This window comes from Macaca fascicularis, chromosome 7 (genome assembly GCF_037993035.2).
Source record: "Macaca fascicularis isolate 582-1 chromosome 7, T2T-MFA8v1.1".
In the NCBI taxonomy this organism is placed as follows: Eukaryota; Metazoa; Chordata; class Mammalia; order Primates; family Cercopithecidae; genus Macaca; species Macaca fascicularis.
In genome coordinates, this window is record NC_088381.1 from 127,562,460 (window position 1) to 127,579,701 (window position 17,242).

At 41.8% G+C, this 17,242-nt stretch overlaps 1 protein-coding gene across 1 annotated transcript in view; it reads right to left on the reverse strand.

Moving 5' to 3' along the window:
* RTN1 (reticulon 1) overlaps positions 1-17,242 on the reverse strand; it is a 280,842-nt gene that overhangs the window by 116,315 nt on the left and 147,285 nt on the right. The window lies entirely within an intron of this gene.

A 17,242-nucleotide genomic window follows, 5' to 3' on the forward strand; every position in this document is an offset into this window, starting at 1 on the left:
ACATACAGATGAAAAATGAATCTGGTATTGTTAAATCATTCCGCTAAAAACAACTCCAAGCATTAGCACCTAATGTGCTTTCCCACAGGAATATGTTAATATTATTCAAGCAAGGTTATATCTAACAAAACCACTTAGAATAGGAGGTGGGGGGAAGCCCACAGTCTCAGGAATCTGTTCAAAAACAAGCTCGGTGTGGTAAAGCGTGAAAATCTGCTTCTCTGATTTCCATAGCAACGGCAGCAACCCTCAGACAGACATTTTTAAAAACCAGATTTGTTTTTCTCCTTTCCAAATACCTTTGCATGGTATTTTCAGATAATGTTGAAATACAGCTGACATTGCATAAGGTGTAAACACATGGTTTGTTCCAATTGCTTCAGTATTAGACAGGGTGGCTCATCATTTTCTCTCTTAACTCACATGGTGATTCCACTGGCAACAGGTCAGCACCTGGCTCTCTGGGGATGCCCCAGTAAAGTATTGTCAACTGAAAGTCAGGCTCAATAATATTTATAGACTGGCATGAGCTACCCAGTTGAGAAGTTGAGACGACACTCCCAAGATTTGTAAGGCATGCAAAGAAATTACATCCATCTGCTTTGCAAATATTATTTAAGGCTTCCACCTAAAAAGGAGCCACAGAATGCTTATTTACTTTCTCACTGAATCTGAGGGGTAGAGACTATCAAGTCCCAGTTACTAAGAAGTCAGGAAGAAAATTAAAAATAGAACCATGGAAACAGGGATGCGCTGAAGAATTCTATCAACTATTCTATATGTTTGAGGAATTTCATAAGAAAATATTGGGAAAAAAGAAAATCCATCTGATCATCACATAACATACAGACTGAGAGAACTTTCTACTGTTCCATATTCTTATTATAGTTAATGTAGTGGAAAATAGAAGTTTAAGAGATTTTTGCTCATTGGTTAATTAAAACTAACCAACTGAAGGAGAAGAAAAAACATTTGGAGGATTCTTGGGAGAATCTGCATATGAACTAGGCATTAGATGATGTTAAGTATTTGTTTTGTGAGATGTAATAATGAAACTATAGTTATGTAAGAAAATGTCCTATTTTTAGAGATGTACACCGAAGCATGTAGGGGTGAAATGTCTTGGTGGCTGTGACTTAATTTTAAAATGCTTGTCCCAAAAGTAGACAAAACAAATATGACAAAATGATAATAATTGTTAAATTTTATCTATATATGCAAGTTCATAATACTATTTTGTTTGCTCAATGTATGCATCTTTGCATAATAATCTATTTAAAATGTCTCAAAAATGGAGCTATGAATACTCATTTCAAATCATAGATAAGAGTTAGGTATTTGAAGGGACAACCTTATCTTGTCTTCTTTAAAGGATAATTAAAATATATTCTACTTTATGGATGGCATTTCTTAGTACTTGTGAAATACACTGTATGGATTTCTGGAGCGAGCAGATGCACAACTAGTTTAGAAAGCATGTAAACAGTGGATAAAAAAGATGAAGCACAATGCACCAAACAAACAAGTTGTTACAAGAAACTTCCCTATAAGGAGAATCTTGCCCCCTGCCTCGTGGTGCCAGTCCACCTGCCTATGGGGGTCAACGCAGACAAAAAACTGCCCTGAATTAGAAGTACACCAAAGCTTACTTCCCAGTTCAGATAACTGAAAGAATATAACAAAAACAACAGAGCTTTTTGAGAGAAATGGCAGTCATCTGAAGCATTTTATGTAAGAAACAGATGAAACCCTAAGAGATTTGTCTATCTACTCTAAAGAGGCGATTCCATATTTATCACGGGAAGAATGTAACTGAACCTCACCCACAAATACTACTTCAAATATTCCTAAAGTTTCTCATTGTTCAAAGGTAGCTTCCCATAAAAAATAGCCATAGGGCTGAACACCTCCCTTTCTTTTATTTTCCTTCCTTCCTTCCTTCCTTCCTTCCTTCCTTCCTTCCTTCCTTCTTCCCTCCCTCCCTTCTCTCCCTCCCTTCCTCCTTTCTGTTTCTCTCTTTCTTTTTCTTTCCTCCCCCCTCCTCTCTCTCCTTCCTTCTTTCCTTCCTTTCTCTTTCTTTTCCTTTCTTTCTCTCTCTCTCTTTCCTCCCTCCCTCTCTCCTTCCCTCCCTCTCCTCCTTCCTTCCTTCCTTCCTTCCTTCCTTCCTTCCTTCCTTCCTTCCTCTCTCTCTCTCTCTCTCTTTCTTTCTTTCTTTTCTCAGATCATGAAGCTTTATCCTCCCAGGCTCAAGTGATCCTGCCACCTCATCCTTCTGAGATTTTGGGACTACAGAAGTGCACCACCATAACTAGCTACTTTTTGTATTATTATTATTATTTTTTTTGTAAAGATGAGGTTTTGTCATGTTGCCAAGGCTGGTCTCAAACTCCTGGCTGGGTCTCCCAAAGTGTTGGGATTACAGGCATGAGCCACTGTGCCCAGCCAGGGCTGAACCTTCTTTGCATGTAAAGTTTCACTTTAAAAATAGAGGAGAGGAGTCTGCAGCACTCCAAGCTTGACAAATATTCAGTCCCTTTTAAAGAGAAGTTCCCCTAATGGTTCTTTCTGTGAATCGATCCTGCTAGCCTGGCCACAACTGAAAGGACCAAAATTGGAGGCTTGAGTTAAATGTTGAGCATGGGGGGAATAATGTCCCTGAGGTGGGCTGTGACAGGTGAGCTCCACACTGGATGGTGAAAAAGCAGCCCATGCTGGGGAACAAAGATGCTGAGTGTACCAAAGGAGTTGGGCTGCCAACTGAGCTCAGGGGCAAAGCAGGCCTGCCGTGGCCATGCGCTACAGGCCCACCAGAAAGCCAGCTTTGGAAGCCCCAGGTCGCCGCTGATCCACAAAAGACAGCCCATCTGTGTGGCCTCACATTCTCTCATCTTCCTGAGTAAACCCCATCACTGACTATAACCTGGGGATGTTGCCATATCTAGTACAGGAAAACAATCCAATTATAGCATGTGAAAATAATTGCTGTCATTTACAATTTGCCATTTCTTCTACCAACCTAACCACCTTAAAAGTATTATTCAATTTAAATTTGATTACAATTCTAGCAAGTAGGAATTATTAGCCACATTTTATAGATGAGGCTTGGGAAGTTTCAGGGAGGTAAGTATTGGACTCAGGTTCAAACCCGAATCTTTCTTATTCTAGAGCTCATGCCTTAATCACAACATAATACTGCCTGTCTCTATACTAGCCTTAATAACAAACCTTGTTTTTTAATTGGGTTCTGCAGTATTCAAAATGAGAAGAAGCATTCATTGCAGAAGGTTTTCCATTTTATGGGGGTTATAAAGTTTCAACAGACTGGTCTTGTGCAAATTCGATAGGCTCAGCTCAGTAAAGAAAAGGCTGATCACAGGCCCACAGTGATGTCACCTTCTGCTTTGCCAACTCAAGTCTTTTATTGACTATGTCAGCTGAACCTCAGAAAGCATCCTTCTCTGCTGACTACATTTGCCCTCTCCTGGGCTGATCACTCCAGGAATGAACAACTGAGAGAGAAATGCTTTTCATGAGTAATAGTAGGAGATCCACATATAATGTTCCCTTCTTAATTAGCCTATTATTCTTTAACTTCTCATTGGACTCAATAACATTTAAATGTGCTTTTGAAAAAGAACACAAGCTATAAAGCACATTGACATACAATAAAATCCCACAAAAGACTTCAGTGGCTTCACCTTCATGTATGGAGTTGCCATTCACTTATTTATTAAATGTTTATTAAGTTCCCACTATTCACTAGGCATCACTGTAAGCACTAGAGATATAGCAGTGAACAAAAGGCTGTGATCTCAAAAAGCTTAAAGTCTACTTGGGAGAGACAGGCAATAAACAAATAAAGGAAGGCACACATCATGTACTGGGTGATGATAAGTGCTATGAAGATCAAGACAAGAGATCATTGTGCAAGAGGTCTGTGATAAGGACCTCATCGAATTTCCAGTGTGCTCCATGCATCAAGATGCATACAGTCATGTGACAAATTCTGGTCAATGAGCCATAGGCAAAAGTGACATGTGTCATTTCCAGGGGAAGTTTTTAAGAGCTGGTATCAGCTCTTTCTTCCTCTGGCATAGCAACTTGAGAAGCCATACGTTGAGATTCAGCTGGCACAGAAGAAAGGGAGCTTGGATCCCTTTGTAGCTGAATAAAGGAAAGCCTCCACCAAATAGCAATAGTTGAAAGCTAGAAATAAATGTTTGTTGAGCTAAGACATTGAAAATTTGAGGTTTGTTACTATAGTATGGCCTAACAGAGTCAAAAGAGTAAGGCACACACCTGAGGCTAAGCGGGGATTGTGGAGGGAGCCCCAAAATACATAGGACTAAAGATGATAACAAAAATCTATATACAACAGATAGGGCTAAGTGGTATCCAACCCTGGCTGGACATTCTAAATCAGCTGAGGCATACTAGAAAATACTGATCTACAGATGTTATATCCACATATTACATTTTGAGATATTATGGGTGAGGAACTAAGCATATATTTATTGAAAACTGCAGTCAACAGAAAATGACAAATTGGGTCAGCTGGCTTTAGGAAACCTCCCCAGAGGCAACCTGTCCCACAATATACTTTGGAAAGAGCTTATTAGTGAGATCAATTCAACTTCCGATAAATTGTTGGAAAGCAGTCAATCAAACTGCAAAATAGGAAGAAAACCTACAAACTTACTAACTGAAATGTTATGAAACAGTATGTTGCAGAAAATATTCCTGCATTAAATGAATAACTGGGCTGGGCGTGGTGGCTCATGCCTACAATCCCAGCACTTTGGGAGGCCAAGCTAGGCTGATCACCTGAGGTCAGCAGTTTGAGACCAGCCTGGGCAACAAGGTGAAACCCTGTCTCTACTAAAAATACAAAATTAGTTGGGTGTGGTGGGGCACGCCTGTAATCCCAGCTACTTGGGAGGCTGAGGCAGGAGAATTGCTTGAACCCGGGTGGTGGAGGTTGTAGTCAGCTGAAATCGCCCCCACTGCACTCCAGCCTGGGTGACAAGAGTGAAACTCCATCTCAAAAAAAAAAAAAGAGTAACTGTATTAGATTCTCCCAAAGCCCCATCTCATTGTATAATTATTATTAAAATAAATATTTAAATAGCAACAACATTAGAGGATAAGCACTTTACCTAAATTATCACAAATAATCATCCCAAGAATCCTGTGATGTAGGTACTATTATCCCCTTTGAACAGACAAAAAAAACTGAAATGCAGACAGGTTAACTTGCCCAGAGTCACACAGCTAGTAGTAAATGGAGAAGGTAAGACCCAGATCCAATTGGCGCATGATTTTTTAACGCACTGAAAAGGGGACATACAATCAAAAGGATACAGTTTCTTGAGGCAGGGAATCTAGACAAGTGGCCACTGGTGGGGGAAAGGACCGCAGGCATGGGGTTGGGAGCAGCTGCTCTGATTCTAGTTGAGGATTCCCAGTCCTTTGAAAACAGAACGGCTTCACAGGATGCCAAAGCATGATGGAAATTTCCGATGAAAACAATCTACTCTTTTTGCTCCAGGCAATAATGAGCTGAGCTCCCCACTAGGATGAAGTTCCCCTCATACATTTCCAGTGTAACTCATAACTTGGCATTCTGGTTTAGACCAGATTCAGACAAGCTTCAGAGCACTTACTGCTGAGAATGGGGACTTGGACTAAGGAAAACACTGCATAAAGTCGCAGGCATGTCTTACCCTCAGGCAGCTCACTCCTTTGCCCAATTCAGAGAGAATCAGCAATTTCCCGAGTTTGCTAGGCTAGCCCTAGAGAGGGACTTAGTTTTCCTAGGTGTCTCCTGGCTTTTAGAGGGTGCCAGCTACTCACCTTGAGGTTATAAAAGATTTGTATAGTTCTTATGACAACATTTCAGGAGGAAGCAATAAAACATCTTGAAGACAGAACTGTCTTTTTAAAATTTGCCCAGAATTACCATACCAGTAATTCTAGCAGTTGAGCAAAGGACAGTACCAGCAAAGGACAGTATAAAGCGGAAAGGTACAGAGAAGAAGCAAGACTTATAAAATTATGCTTATAAAAATTAGACTAATAGGCCAGGTGTGGTGGGTCACACCTGTAATCCCAGCACTTTGGGAGGCCGAGGCAGGCAGATCACGAGGTCAGGAGTTTGAGGCCAGCCTGGCCAACATAGTGAAACGCCGTCTCTACTAAAAATTTAAAAATTGGCCAGGCATGGTGGTGGGCGCCTGTAATCCCAGATACTTGGGAGGCTGAGGCAGGAGAATCGCTTGAACCCAGGAGGTGGAAGTTGCTGTTAGCCGAGATTGCGCCATTGCACTCCAGCCTAGGCGACAGAGTGAGACTCTGTCTAAAAAAACAAACAAAGAAACAAAAAAGATGAATAAAGTTATGGGACATGTGCCACAACATACATTCTAACTATAGATCTTCTTTCTGAATTTTATATTACATCATGGGTTATCCTATTAGAATAATGCTAGCTACAGTAATAAATAACCCCAAAATTTCAGTGGCTTAACATGGAAGGAATTTTTTGTTGTTGCTGCTAATTTAAAAGATGAGTGTGAGTGTTCATTAGCAGGTAGCTTTCCACCAGGTAGTCATTTAGGAGCCCAGGTTCCTTCTCCTTTGCCATCCCCTTGGTCTAGAGCCTTGAAGGAGGAAAAGGCACAACTGCATCTCAGCCATCTTCCCAGATGTGACCCATATCCCCTCCACTCACATTCTATTGATAAGAATTAGACTCAGAGCTTCACCTGGCTGCAAGGAGGCTGGGAAATGCAGTCCCTGACTGAGAGCCACTTCCCAAGAAGGACACTACAGAACAGCAAGTATCAATTTGATGGAAAGTTACCCACCTCTACCCATTACAACATGGGTATCATATAAACCAGCAGGTCCCAAACCCCTGGCCACGGACCGGTACTGGTCCATGGTCTGTTAGGAACTGGGCCACACAGCAGGAGGGGAGCGGAGGGTGAGTGAGCATTTCTGCCTCAGCTCTACCTCCTATGCAATCAGCAGTGGCATTAGGAGATTAGATTCTCATAGGAGTGTGACCCTATTGTAAACTGCACAAACAAGGGTTCTAGGTTGTGTGCTCCTTACGAGACTCTAATGCCTGATGATTTGAGGTGGAACAGTTTCATCCTGAAACCATCCCACCCTCCCACCTTCCCATGGAAAAACTGTCTTCCATGAAACTGGTCCCTGGTGCCAAAAGGGTTGGGGACCACTGATAAAAACTACAGGCGCAAATATATATAGCGGGAGAGATAAAACTTAATAGTTCAGGTGAATGACCTTATGTCTCATCCCAGAGGCAATTCAGTTCCAATTTGACAGAGGAACAGTAAGGCTGGAACCCCAAAAGTATCCCTTTCTCAGAGAACTTTGTCCTCAGGCTCTAGGTTTGGCTCTGAGACTTTCCTCATCAACAAGTCCCTTTATGTTTTTGGCCAGAGTAGTGGGCCCTGAGGAAAAGATGTCTCCATAAGAACTAAAATGTAAATCATAAGAGGACTTATAAATCATTAAAAGCCAAGATTTTTGGCTTTGGAACTATAGCATGTCTTGGTGAAATATATAAAATCTTTTCTAAATTTCAGGATTCTGTTTTCAGAGAACTAAGAAAGGGCATTAAAAATCTGGACCTTAGGCCTGGTGTGGTGGCTCATGCCTGTAATCCCAGCACTTTAGGAGGCAGAGGCGGGTGGATCACTTGAGGTCAGGAGTTGGAGACCAGCCTGGCCAAAATGGTAAAACCCCATCTCTACTAATAATACAAAAATTAGCCAGGCATGGTCGTGGGCACATGTAATCCCAGATACTTGGGAGGCTGAGGCAAGAGAATTGCTTGAACCTGGAAGGTGGAGGTTGCAGTGAGCCAGCATCATGCCACTGCACACTGGCCTGGGCAACATGGTGAGACTCCATCTCAAAAAAAAAAAAAAAAAAAAAAAATGTGGACCTCAACAAAGAGAGGAGGAAGAAAATAAAAGGAATAAATTGACAATTAGACTATTTTACTTCTATCCAAACTTTCTAGAATCATTTATTCATGATTTTCTTTATTTTCAACATTTAAGAAAACCATGTTTGTATGTAAAAAAGATTCAAGTATAAATTGGCTAAGCTAAAGAAAATAATTAAATGCTTTCCAAATGATTGGAGTGAATTTCCAGCTTACAGACCATGCTAACACTTGAACTAGCTGCCTATGTTATATAGCATTATAAAACTCTTTACATCTACATATATTTTTGATATTAAATCTTAAGTCTCAAAATTCTAAAGAAACTTACCATAGAGAACATTTAGCTTTGCTTATAAGGAGGCCAAGTACCTGGAAATCAATTTAGTTGGAAAAAGACACTGACTGAAAATGAGTAGCTCTTATTTCAAATCCTGGTTCTTCTACCCCTGAGAAATAACCTAGAACAACCAACTGTACCTCAACCCTTGACTTCAATTTGAAATGAAGATGTTGACTCAAAACTCCAATTAGTAGGGAACCATAGTTCATAAATTCTACATAGTTCATAAATACATGGTATTATATTTTTTGTTTTGGTAGAGGCCAAATGGTGTAGCCTTACAATTAATTCTGCTGAAAACTAAGTTACCCATTTGGAAATATTTTTTGGAACTCTGTCCTTGTGCTTGTTTCAAGGAAAATTCGGAGGGGAATTTAAATAATCAGTCACCACAGAAACAGTACAGCCATGTGAACATTGTAAATTCATTTAAAGACATATTTTCTTACATCATAAACCAAGAAATCTTATTGTAAATTTCAAATTGTGGTGGTGTGAGAAGAGGTTAAGAAGTAGAGGTTGACCTGTAATCCCAGCACTTTGGGAGGCCGAGGCGGGTGGATCACGAGGTCAGGAGACCATCCTGGCTAACATGGTGAAACCCCGTCTCTACTAAAACAAAACAAACCAAAACAAAAATTAGCTGGGCGTGGTGGTGGACGCCTGTAGTCCCAGCTACTAGGGAGGCTGAGGCAGAAGAATGGCGTGAACCCGGGAGGCGGAGCTTGCAGTGAGCTGAGATCATGCCACTACACGCCAGCCCGGGTAACAGAGCAAGACTCCGTCTAAACAAACAAACAAACAAACAAAAAAGAAGTAGAGGTTGAATATTTTCATGGCAACCACTGGATGGCAATAGACATTAACAGTGAGTGGGGACAATCAATACAAAAGCAACTTTCTGCTTTACTTGACTTTCTCCGCATTTTCCGAAGTAGAATCAAACTGAGCTTCTAGAGATGTTAGGGAGAGGTAAACAAGAGTGAATTCGGAAGTGAAAGAATTAGGTTTTGGGACACATACTCTGCTTTTTCAAGTGCTTTGTAGGCAGACAAATCTCTCAAGATTTCAGTGCTCAGTCAAGAGTTTTAAGAAAATGAAGTGCCTGCCAGAAGGGAAGAGTTAAGCCAGAATGTTATATTTACCAGAATATGCAACTTTGAACTGGATTACTATTAGTGGTAGTGAAATGTTTGATCTTGTTTAATAAAGTCATGCTGGTTGCTCCTGATTTGTGCATGGAAGACTAAAACTCAACCCCACTCCTCTCCCTCTCCTGCTACAAATTTTCCAGGCTATGAACAGAGATCACCCAGAGGACTCCTCTGACCCAGGAGATCCCAAACTACTGAAGCAACAAATGGTTAGCTCCTCTGTGTCCCCACCATATACTGTTGGGGCCTTTGCTCTAGTGGCATTGTGGGGTGGAGAGATGTTAGGTGGCATCCCCTGGAGTGAGCTGGCAAGACCAAGCTGTGTTTACATGCTCTCTCCTTCACTCTCCCATAAGGAGGTGGAAATCTAGAAGTGTAAACAGTACACATTTCACTCTAAATTCTATTTACCCACAAGAACCATTTTAACTAACATCTAAGCCTAAACAGAAAATCCAACTGGCCTTGGAAAAAGTTAAGTCACTGGAGAAAAAACCTGCCAAAGATTACTCTGAGGACGTTGAGAGATCAGCCCTGACATAGTCCCTAGAGTAATGATTCTTAAGTTCTCTGCCTACAATTAACTGGGGAGCTACTTAATGAAGCAGATGCATTAGCCCCTCCCTAGGAAATCCTGGGGCGGGCCCAGGAATTCTGTATTTCAACAAACTGCTTCTGATATAAATGGTCTACCAACTACCCTTTGAGAAACACTATCTAAAAAAACTGAACAGTTCCACTGAGCCCCTAATCTGCTCTTCCTGCCACTCACACCCACTTCCACAAGGAGAGAGAAAAGTCCTGGATCGATGCTTTGCCTGGCCAAGAGGACCATCATTTCAACCTAGGTCACTTAAAACCCAGGAGCGCCATTACAGAGATGGGGCAACTTAGGAATCTCTGAGTAAATCACCAAGAGAGACCATGGCCAACTGCAGTCTTGAGCTGAAGTAACCAGACTGAGTAGTGTGCTTGCCCCAAGTTGAAGCCCCAGTTTGAGTATCTACTTTAAAGTTGCCTTCGCTCTAACGTTAGCCTCTGCTCTCTGACAGGCTGCTGACTTTTCCTTGCCTGTTAGTATAATTTTGATTCATATTTGGGATGTTCTTTAGACTTTCTGAAGCTTTTGTGATTTCTTGGCCCTAGGCAAGCATGTATCTAACTCTAAATAACCAACTTGCTTGACCATAATCCCTACCTATCTCACTAGGGGTCTTATTTAACCTCCACAGGTACCATATTGGACCATTCCAGCTCCAGTTTCAGCCACCCGAACATCACCATCACCTAAATACATTAAACCCATTGCTTGGCCAGGGAAATACTCTAGATATAGTGCTCAAATAGGGAGATCATTTCAGTGCTATCATAATTCAAATGGATGAGATTTTCGAAAAGCAGACACACAAAAATATGAGTTCAATGACTAATGAAGCAGCATCAGAGTTTGGGGTATTTTTCCCCATTGTAAATATTTTTGCATCTCTTTGTAATCATCGTGTTGATAAAAAATGAAATATAATTTGAGGGGTATTGGGGTTAAAGTCACCCCTACCACCAATCCAAAGCATCAGTAGGTCCTATTAAGTCCATCTCCAAAACATATCTCAAATCCATCCATTCCCTCCATCTCCAATGCTACCACCTCTCCAAGTTATTGCCATCTCATGCCTGCAAGAGCTTCCTAATTTGTCTTCCCACTTCCATGCTTGCTTGTCCTCCTTCAGCTCTTTCTCCCTAGAGCAGCCAATGTGACCTCTAAAACCTGCAAAGGAGGTCATGTCACTTTCTAGTTTAAAAACCTTTCTGAGGCTTCTTAGTATGCTTAGGAAAGACCAAGCTTAGCACCATGGTGTGTGCATGGAAGGGCACTGCCAATCTTCTGCCTCCATTTCTTGCTATTCTTCCCCTTGCCTACCACATTCTAGCAACATCAACTTGTTTTCCATTTATAGAATACCCCCAGAACTTTCCTGTCTCTGGTCTTTGCATTTTCTATTGTCTGAAACTTACTTTAATCAGCTCTTGCCAGAGCTGATTTTCTCAGTTTCCTCTTTCTCAGAGGCCTTCTCTCTGACCTTCCTAAGTGCCACCCACCACCAGGTACTCTCTTACACATCACTCTGTTGATTTTCTTCTTAATGTCTACTCCCTCCTCCACCAGAATGTAAGTCCCATGAGGGGTAGATTCAAGTCTGCTTTGGTAACCACACTACATTTCTAGTGTCAGTCACTTCCTATGCCATATTGGTTGAATCAAAGGAAAGATGGATGTATGAATAGGTAAAGTATTGCTTTGGTGGGACTGGCATAACCTTGAGTGAAATTTATGTATTATATTTTTGTATTACAGGAGTGTTTTGTGGGGTCACAAAGATAGCATCTAGATGTGCAGAAACTATGTCTATGAGGGTCCCACCCAGACTTTAGAGGGAAGTAGGGTTAGCATTTGAGAGTAGAGAATCTCCTTGACCTCATGTTGCCTCTGAGAATTAGAAGTATCTGAATTATGTCCTCCAAACTCCATTATTTTAAGTGAGGTTGATCTATGTGAGGAACAGAGGAGAAAAGAGCCTGCATAGGGAATTAGGATTGCCATCTATTAATAAATAGGAGCATTATCTCTTGGAGGCATAAAAATGTTTGCTGCCTGGGAGTTCTCTCTCTACAGGCAAGTTTAAGGTTGACTTGATTCCATTTTAGGAGGTGATCAATGCCCTACTGCATGCCCAAACCAAATTTACTAGGAGGGTTTACTGTGTCCCAAAGATTTGGTATTAAAAGTATTACAAAGGTACAATAACCATTTTAGATCTTTATACACATCTTGGAATTGAAGTGGTAAGAATACCTGTCCCTAGAAATAATAAGTGCTGGGGCCACCAAGATTGGCAGCAATATCTATCCAAGGCTGAGAAGGAAACCCCGCCACTCAGTGAAGCCACCATTAAAAAAAAACCCAGATCAATATGCAATTGGAACAGAGCTAATTTTGTGACAGCTTCAGAAGGAAAAGCCATGAATTCAGCTGGCTGCTGGCAGCCTCATCCAGGGTTGCCTAGACCAGAAGAGCTCCTTCTATCACTGGGCAAAGTCTCACAAAAGTAGCTTAGTGGCTTTCAATAGTCTAAGGTGGGCTGGTTGCAGTGGCTCATGCCTGTAATTCCAACATTTTGGGAGGCCGAGGTGGGCAGATCACTTGAGGCCAGGAGTTCAAGACCAGCCTGGCCAACACAGCGAAACCCTGTCTCTACCAAAAAAATACAAAAATTAGCCAGGCATGGTGGTGCACACCTGTAGTCCCAACTACTCAGTAGGCTGAAGCAGGAGAATCGCTTGACCCTGGGAGCAGAGGTTGCAGTGAGCTGAGATCGTGCCACTGCACTCCAGCCTGAGTGACAGAGTGAGACCCTGTCTAAAAAAAAAAAATAGTCTAAGGTGGAAAATCAATGTCTCCATCTAAGTATTTCCATGGCATAGCATACACCAACACAGGAGTCACACTTTATCCAGCAGTTACTGGTCCATCTTGTTGAAAGCTGACAAAGAACAGCAGCTTCAGTGGAGGGGCCCAGAGCTCAAGTGGAATCTAATATCTGTACCATGAAAGAAAGAGACTTTCCAAGAATCTTCACAGCCTGGTATATTAATACAGTGTCATGACAGTGAATACATACAGGACTAGGGTACAATGACTTTTTTTTTCTTTTTTTTTTTAGAATTATGAGAAGAAAGTACATGGGTCACACTTATTTTGGTTCCCTCCCAAATATTTCAGGACAGAAGTAATATCTAGTATAATAATGAAAAGTAATAACAAACATCATAAATGCTGGACAGATGAAAATCTATTCTATTTGAGAAGACCTCCATCTGGTAGCCATCCCACGAATCACCCCTCCAAGGGAAAGACAGGCTTTTCCCTGCCACAAGGGGCTGAGCCCTCCAGGCTCAAGCTGCTGTAACTGCTATACACAGAGGAGGCCATGGGTGAGGAGGCTGCAGAGGCCTGCCTCCCAGGGCATGGACAGGCACCTCTCTAACAGAAAGAGATAGAAACAGCTGAGTCCCCCTCAGTATCTTTAATTTAAAAGCATGATATGTCTAAGGCATGCTCACCAACATGTTTTCTTAGAAGGTCTGGGCTGCTTAGCTCATCTGTTTACAATAGAAATTCTCAAGCTTCAGTATCATTATTAAAAGTGCAGATCTATGCCCCAGCCAATTCTCATTCCGTAGTTTTGAGGTGGGGGTAGAGTGAGAATCTGAATTCCGAACAAGCACTCCAAAAGGTTCTGAGGTACCTGGTCCCCAAGCAACACTTAAGTCCGTGCCAGCTTAAAGAAATATTTCTCAACCTGGGTCACTGGTTGCATACTTTAGGGTTCCAAAAAGAGAATTTTTACATTTTTGTATTTTTATTTTGATAATAGTTTTTCAAATAGTAAGAACATTCTGGATCATTTGGGTGATAATTTTATAACCAAACACTACTGCAAGACTTCCACTGAAGTATTTATAGTCAGGTCAGCACTGAGTAACTTTAACTTTGCCTCAGGCTAATGAGTCTTTACTTGGATCCAGACTTAGTTCTTTTAAATTATTTTGTTGCTCTCCGATGGATGGATGAATGAAAATTCATTTTACTCAACTCCCCGTTGGTAGTGTTTTTTCCAACTTTCTCATTACTATGAAAAATGCTGTAGGAAAGATATTCACATGTATCTTTCTGACTCTATTTACACAGGTGTATAATTTATATATTTTTGCCCACCTGCTATAGCATTTCTATGGGATAAATTCCTAACAGTATTCAAAAGGTATGAGAACTTAGAACTGTAAGAGGGTTCGAGTCCTGGAGGTTGAGTGTTCATCACCTCATTTGCTCATGAAGGGAACAGAGGAAGGAAAAGAGCAAATTTTGACAAATTAACATGGACAGACTGAATTTGGGAGGTCTATGGAATGTCCAATACACAGTGAGGGAAATCGGCCTGGAGTTTAGAAAAGAGGACTTCTTCAAAGCAAGAGATTTGAGAAGTGTCACACATAAGGCAGTGCCTGAAAACCTGCATGGGTGATAGCAGCCTTGACAGCAAGGATATGCGGGAGGAAGAAAGACAAGGACAGAACTCAGGGACAACACAGAGGAACTGGAAGGGAGGTAGCAAAAGAGATTAGAAAAGAGGTCAGAGAGTAAGAGGAGAACCAAAAAAGAGAAACATCAGTACGATAAGGGAGAAAAAAGTTCTCAGAAGGAGTGAACAATTTCCATGTGAGCTGATATTGTCCCTAACTTTACTGTTAAATGAAATAAGTTACAAAATGGTATGTTCAATATGTTACTTTTTCAGTGAAAAACTATATATGCCTGAATACTTAAAGAAATTCTCTGAAAAGAACAAGAACAATAAAAAAAAAAAAAAACCAATACAAAGGCCTGTAGTGATGTCTGAGAATTAGGGATGGGAGGGTTGAGTAGGGAACTTTTAACTTTGTCTTTCTTTGTTGCACAGACTGGAGTGCAGTGGTATGATCATAGCTCACTGCAGGCCCGACCTCCTGGGCTCAAGTGATCCTCCCATATCAGCCAACTGAGAAGCCGGGACTACCGGCCTGCACCACCACACCCAACTAATTTTTGTGTTTTTTGTAGAGATGGAGTTTCATCATGTTGCCCAGTCTGGTCTTGAACTCCTGGGCTCAAGGGATTCACCTGCCTTGGCCTCCCAAAGTGCTGGGGCTACAGGTGTGGGCCACCATGCCCAGACTCTTTAACTTTGAATTTTGTGCCATTTCGTACAGCTTGAATTTATTACAACAAATATACATTACTTTATTATTAACGTTTTAAGGACTGATCATCAGTATGATATTAGATTACAAGAGAGAACAAGAAAGATGAGACTGAAAAGAGGCCATTTGTTTGGCAAGAAGAGAGTCGGTTTCAGGTAGGAATATGAAAGCAGACTGCCATCATCTAAAACCCTGCTTCCCTGGCTGGGTGTGGTGGCTCACACCTGTAATCCCAGCACTTTGAGAGGCCGAGGTGGGCGGATCACGAGGTCAGGAGATCGAGACCATCCTGGCTAACATGGTGAAATCCCGTCTCTACTAAAAAAAAAAAATACAAAAAATTAGCCGGGCATGGTGGCGGGCGCCTGTAGTCCCAGCTACTCTGGAGGCTGAGGCAGGAGAATGGCATGAACCAGGGAGGCGGAGCTTGCAGTGAGCCGAGATGCGCCACTGTACTCCAGCCTGGGCAACAGAGTGGGACTCCATCTCAAAAACAAAAACAAAAACAAAAACAATAAACAAAAAAACCCTGTTTCCCAAGTTTCAAAGGGTGTAAGAATCACATATGCACTTATGCACAGGGGATCTTGATTCAGTAGGTCTTGGAAGGAGCCTGAGATTCCCCACTTCTAACAACATCCCACATGATATCAACGTGGCTGGTCCAAGCCACACACTTTTGAGTTGCATGATAAGTAATCAGAATGCAGGAAACAAGCTCAAGGGCAAAGATACCATGATTTCCCAAAGGGTGTTCCCCTGGAATATGAACCCAATGGCACACTCTAATAAAAAATATTCTACAATCAACTAGGTTTGGTAAATATCACATACCTATCCTGATTAATCACACTGGGTATTAGCACTTTTATGAGAATTTTTAAATTAGGTTTTTACTTGGACATTCCTAACAGTTATGGCCAACCTTGTAGAAAGTAAAACATATCTACCTGCTTTAGAATCTAATGTTTATAACAGGTCATCCTAGAAGGTGTAGGGGAGCAGAAATACAGGGCAGCAAGAGCTCAGGGGTATACAAGGACGAAAACTGAAGCATGAAGAAAGAACTGCATTTTGTCTCCAGTGCAGTAACTGCAGAGGTCTCTGAAAGGTGAGAAAGCTCCAAAAGCAGGCCTTGTTAGAGCCCGTGCAGCAGTTACCCTGGTGCTCCTCCTTGGTGCATGCAATGATGCTATCAAATATTTGTCAAACCTTATCCTAAATATTATTCTAAATATTTCTAGGCTCTTCTGAAACCCTGTCCAGCATCAGCAGGATGGCTTATCCCCTGGATACTTGTGAATGCATAAACTTAAATGTGTGCATACCGCCAGAAGCTTCAGTGGATAAGAGCAGGAAACCACAGAAGCTGATCTGACCTCACTGCTGCCAGGAACCAAGCTTGGCATGAGCACAAACCTGCTGTCCACCAACAGTGATTAAGAATAGCCTGGGGCTGGGCACGGTGGCTCACACCTGTAATCCCAGCACTTTGGGAGGCCAAGGCAGGCGGATCACCTAAGGTCACGTTCAGTGAGCCACGATCACGCCATTGCACTCCAGCCTGGGCAATAAAAGCAAAACTCTGTCAAAAAAAAAAAAAAAAAAAAAAACCCAGCCTGGGGGAGGCTGGGCAGCACTGATCCTTTCTCACCTGCTGAGACAGAGCAAGTGAGACCAAAAAGAACCTCAGAGCTCAAATTGACTGCTGGCATTGTTGAATCACCTGCCCAGGACCTCCAGTTCTTGGCTGCCTCAGAATGGCCTTTTAGACTCTTCATAGATAGTGCAGTGGAGCAGTGAGTTTCAGTGGGAGACTAGATTTCAAAGGACCCCACAGTGCAGAAGAGAGTGGAGATTATTCACCCTGGCATGCCTTCATCTTTTGAAAAGGCTGCCACTCCCTCCTCTCTACCTTCTAAACTTGGCAGCACAGGGTCCAAGCCATATGGGGCAACTTTTACAGAG